Here is a 6,000-nt window from a genome sequence, read left to right as displayed (position 1 = left end):
ATACGATAAATAACATTGCCGAGGGCTATAGGCCTGAAGTGTGCAGCATCCTGAGGGTCTTTGATCTTTGGTATGAGACATAGGTAAGTGAAATTGGTATCACACAATTCACCTATTTCAAGGAAACTACATACTGCCAAGTAGACATCATTGGCTACAATGTTCCAATATTTTTGGAAGAAAAAGGGAGACATACAGTTAGGGCCAGGACTTTTTGAGGATGCATTTGAAAGATAGCTGCTTTCATTTCCTTTTCCAGGTATGGCTTCAACAGGTCGTTGTTCATCTCTAGTGTAACTTTCACTGGTGTGGCCTCTATTATTTGTGCTAGTGCTTCTAGGTCACAACTCTCAGTCGAGAAGACTCTTGAAAAATAAGAAAGCAACAATCTTTGGACTTCTCTCGGGTCAGTTTGCCACTGGTTTTGCTCATCTTTAAGGCCCGGTATGAGGTTTTTACTTCGCCGATTACAAGCCCTCCTGTGAAAGTATGCAGAGTTACGATCTCCATCCTTAAGCCAAATAGCTCTTGATCGCTGCCTCCAGTATAATTCCTGTTGAGCAAGAATTTGGCTATGTTTGACATGTAGCAATCTCTGCTCCTCATATTGCTCTGGGGAGTAGGGTAATGGCATGAGGTCATTGAGCTTCTCCTCAATGACATGCAGCTCTGCCTTTTGATTATCAAAATCAGACTTGTACCATTGCATGAGTTTAGTGCCCGTGTCATAGATTTTCCTTGACAGTTGTTCCAAAGCATTTCCAGTGGAAGGCCCTGACCAAGATTGTTTGATAATATTGCCACAGGCAGTGTTTTCATGCCAACATTCCTCAAACCTAAACAGTTATGGAGGTCGTTGCCAAGTTAGCTTCGTTGAACTCACCACGATTAGGAGGGGGCTATGGTCTGACTCACTAGGATTTAGACTAATAACCATACTATATGGGAATAAGGTCCTCCATTGTGGTGTTTGAAACTATCAAGTGATTCCTTTGTGTACTTACTGCTCCATGTAAAGTGACTGCCTACAAAACCCATATCTAGAAGATCACAGTCAGCCAGTGTTCTTCTAAATGTAGCCATAGGTGTTACTGCTCTTGGTGGACCTCCAAACTTGTCATTGTTTGACATTATCTCATTAAAGTCCCCTGCAACAAGCCAAGGCAGGGAACATTGTTTAGAAGCAAGCGTTTTGATGAGGGACCAGGTTCTGTGTCGCTCTCCCCGCACAGCGACCCCATAAATGCCAGTAAAACGCCATTTGAGTGTGTTCTCTGCTTTGCCAATAACAACATCAATGTGGTTGGGTGACCGAGAACATAGTTCCGCATGAGTATCGTCGTTCCATATGAGGGCCATCCCCTGTAAATCACGTTCATGTGAGTAACAGATGTTATCTTTGAATCCAAGCTTGCGAGTCAGCATGTTGATATGCTCTTTTTGCGCTAAGGTTTCTGCTAGGAAGATGATACTTGGTTTACGAGCCTGCACAATATCAATTATGGCTCTCTGTGATTCAAAGTTCACTATTCCACGAAAATTCCATACTAGGATTTATCCTTGCAGCATGACCGGATATGGGTAGCAGCACCAGGCCGGCGATGCAGTTTGGAGGCGGCACAGTTAGGCGTCGCTTAGATCTGAATTATTGGATTCCTTATTTGTATCGTTTTAAGCAAAAGATACAGAAAAAATTATGTATTCTATGAGGCTTTTGCTAGTAGTGAAACCGTAAGAGAATAATGTAATAATAAAAAAAAAACAAAACAATCAAAATATGCATGCCGATGCATGTCGATGCATACCAATTACAAATCTATCACTTCATAATTCAAATAGTTCCGTACCTTTTGTTTAACTTCTGATATATGCAACCGGTTCTATCAACTTCAATTAAGCATAGCCTGCAAACCACCAAATTAATATATACATCAACTCTTACTACTGTCGCTGCTCATATATCTGCATGTACACCTCAGAAAGAGCAACAACTTGAGGAAGGGTATTGGAAACAATAAGATCTTGCATCTCATACCATAAATTGTCTAATTTTCGCTCCACAAAGTCATACCATAAGGAGTTTTGTAAGGACTTTTGTGCCTGTGCTTGAAAGCTTGCAAAAATGGTTTACCCCCATAGTTATTAATAGAGTTAATTACATATAAGTGCATCTTTGAATGTTTTTTTAGCCATAAGGCCACCATCTAATTTTTTCCCTCATAAGGCCATTACAATTAAAATAGTGTTATATTTTGGATATAAAAACCAATATATTTACATAAATGCCATTAGAGTAAAAAGTCAACAATCATTCTCTCTCTCCTCTCCAGCGAGGTCTCCGGCCTACCTCCGGCCAACTTCCAGCTGGTCTCCGGCAAATTTCAGCGACCACAAAATCTACTGTCATTAACACCAAAAGCTATTCTGATGAAATTTCCAGCAACCTCCGGCGAGGTCACAAAATCTACCATCACCAACAACAAAAGCTACAGTTACCAATAAAAGATACGCTCCCAAAAATACACCACTAACAAAAGCTACTGTCACGAGCACAAAAAACTACTGTCACGAACACAAAAAGATACTCTCACCAGCAACAAATGGCTACTATCACCATCACCAGTAACAAAAGCTACTTTTACCATCACTAAAAGCTACTATCAACCAAAACAAAAACTACATTAACCAACACCAAAAGGTACTCTCACGAAAATCAAAAGCTACTACCAAGTAGAAAAAAAACTACTCCCATAAACTAAGAAAGCTATTCTCAAAGTCTAACAAAGCTATGAAAATAAAAAGCTACTTCTATAGTTTTAAAAATATACTATCATAATTGTGAAAATCTATTACAATAGATGTAGAAACATATTGTCAATGTTCTAAAAAGCCATTATAACAAAAGCTACTAACATCAGCTTAAAAGGATGGGAAAATTTCGCAAACAGTACACCAAGTAAAGGCCACTAATAATTTTTATACACAAAGTTTCAAACCAAACATTTTGGTACATGAAATCTGAAACTCGACCCACTATCAGTACACGCCGTCAATTTTTGACACTAGAATGTCCATTATGCCCTCAGTTTTTTTTTTTAATAATTTTTTTTCTGTTATTTTTTTTTTCCTTTGTTTATAAATGACTCGAGTCATTTTTTTTCTGTTATGTGAGGTGAGGAAGGCGGCGTTGGAAGCGAGGGAGTGAGCCCGGAAGAAGGAAGAAGAAAGAGATAAAACGAAGGAAAAAAAATAACAGAAAAAAAAAATTATTAAAAAAAAAAAGAACTGAGGGCATAATGGACATTTTGGTGTCAAAAATTGACGTCGTGTACTGATAGTGGGTCGAGTTTCAGATTTCGTGTACCGAAATGTTTGGTTTGAAACTTTGTGTATAAGAATTATTAGTGGTCTTTACTTGGTGTACTGTTTGTGAAATTTACCCTAAAAAGATACTAACAGAGACATAGAAAACTAGTATCACCTTGTTGAAAAACCACTATAACAGTTACAAAGAGCTACTAATGTGAAGTCTATCAAAATGAAAACAAAAACTATTAACATCAATTTGAAAATATACAAGCATAAGAAAATAGAAAGCTACTATCACTTGGTTAAATAGCCATTTATAACAATTGTAAAGAGCAACAGCATTCCTTGAGCATCCACATTTTGATTAAACACGAAATAATTCATATCGACATATCTAGTCAATCCCACCAACTATTAAAGAAACAAATATTCCAGTAGCAATCTTTCTCTTTCAAGATCAGAACAAGTAGCTTTTTGTGCACAGAATATGTGGAGAAATCGTTCAACATATTCTAAACTCACAAAAACAATCATAACCTATAGAATAGAAAAGGAAGTGAATAACTGCAGCAGTGGAGAACCAAATTAACAAACAAGATTCAACAAAAGAGCAACTTATATAATCATAAAGGAAAAGGAAATCGGAGTGTTTCATTATTGATATGTCAAGAGGTCAAAGCACTCCTCAAGCCCAACTCAATCATTTCTCTTCCATCTCTGTCATCCCCTCATGGCCTTTCTTCACCGGAAACTCATGGAAAATGAAGAAAAAACTTCTCATCGGCTCCTCGCTAATTTAGCTTTAGCCTCTCCGATTTTCCCTAATTCAAACCAAACAAAATTCAAATCAATTGGTATTTACACAATCCCCCAATTTGAAAACCCTAATTTCATAACCAATCAATACAGTCCCAATTAATAAGCGAAAACTCTAACTCTGGAGAAGACAAAGCAAAGAGTTAAAGTGAAAAGAACAGACCATGGCAGTGGATAGTTTCTTGTAATCTGGAGTGGATCGAAGTTAGGGAATCGCGAAGAGCTGCCGTGGCTCTCAGCAGCCTTTGACCACCAGAATTCCGGAACGGATATGCGAAGAGGTTAGAAAAGAAAAGCTCCTACTTGCTTCGACGGTTATACTCCAGCCTGCTTCGACTCCGACAACTGGATCTACTTCCCCAGCCTGGCCAATCAGACCTCCGTGAGCCGGCGAATTCAATTGTTATTGCGGCGAGAGTCAGAAAGTTAATGTATCGTTGTCAGACCTCGGTGAGACACCTCGGCTACCAAGTGACTGAGGATGAGCTCCGATCCATGATCCTCAAGTTCGGCAACGACGGCCACAATATTGACTGGAAATCCGAGAAGAAATAGCAGAGGTTCTGCTGCGATCTAGAGAGAGAACGCTTCATCTTCATCTGTGTGCATGTGTGTGTGTGTGTGTGTGTGTGTGTGAGAGAGAGAGAGAGAGAGAGAGAGAGAGAGAGAGAGAGAGAGAGAGAGAGAGAGAGAGAGAGATGGAAATTAATTGAAACTGAAACAGAGGTAGAAAAAGCTGATTCTTTTGGGCCTTAAAGTGGCCTTATGTGTACAAAACAATTTAGGTGGCCTTATGACGAATATAAGTCTCAAAGTGACACTTATATGTAATTTTCTATTATTATTAATCTTGTTAAATTTTAAATAGATTGACATTTTCTCAAAGAAAAAGAAAAGTAAATAATTTTCTTTCCATCCCAACCTATGATGCTCATTTATGCCTGTTATTCTAAATAACCAACAAACCGTATATACCTTCATTCCCTCAATTGAAAAACAAAAATTTTCTTTTGTGCTTATTACAGGGATGCGGGCCTTTAGGCCTTTGCTATTGTTTCCTCTCAACCTATACCTATTTGGGCCTTATCAATGAATGGCAGAGCTTGGGTTTACGAAAACCCTCCTCTTCCCTAAAACCCTAAACCCTTCTCCGTATCTCCTCCCTCTTTCTCCCTCGACGTCTCCTCAATTCGTCCTCCCAAACCCTCGACATCTTCGAGCCCTTCAGAGCAGTCGGCTACACCACCACCTCTGTCCCCTTCTCCGTTCAGCACCTCGGCACTGAAGCCTTCGTCACCGTCACCGTCACCGTTGGCAAAGCCTTCCAAATTTACAATGTAAATTTTCACTTCCTATTGTAAATTTTCAATTTTGATTCTGATTAATCCTCATACTCTTATGCTCTCCGTTGTTGCAGTGCGCAAAGCTCACTTTGGTCCTCGTCAGTGAGTTCCTTTCTCTTATTTTGCCTTTAGAGTTTCTAAATTTTCAAGCTTTATGATGTAGAACGCCTTGCAGAAGAATTCGAAGAGCAGCTTGAGAAACGCATCGATAAACAACGTCATAAGCAAGCATAAGTTTCCTATAATTCTTAGGTTTATTTTCCTTATCTTCATAGACTTAGCACACATTTACTACTTCAATAAGGACTTCCAGTCCAGCAAGTTTGTTATTTCCTAGTTCTAAATTAAATAGGATTATGAGTTAGACCCTATATAAGGCACCCTCTATGTTGTGTTAGGCATTCATCAATTTCAATAACAATTCAGTTCCTCAGAGATTTATCTCTCTTATTTTTTCTATATTCGGTTCGACGCTTGTCTACCGTTTTCATCTATCATCCTTCTAGCTTTCACTGCGTTAGTTGGCATCAGA

Source organism: Rosa chinensis, unplaced genomic scaffold (assembly GCF_002994745.2).
Source record: "Rosa chinensis cultivar Old Blush unplaced genomic scaffold, RchiOBHm-V2 RchiOBHmChr0c45, whole genome shotgun sequence".
Lineage (NCBI taxonomy): Eukaryota > Viridiplantae > Streptophyta > Magnoliopsida > Rosales > Rosaceae > Rosa > Rosa chinensis.
The sequence above is the reverse complement of the archived record's forward strand: the minus strand, read 5'-3'. Positions refer to the sequence as shown.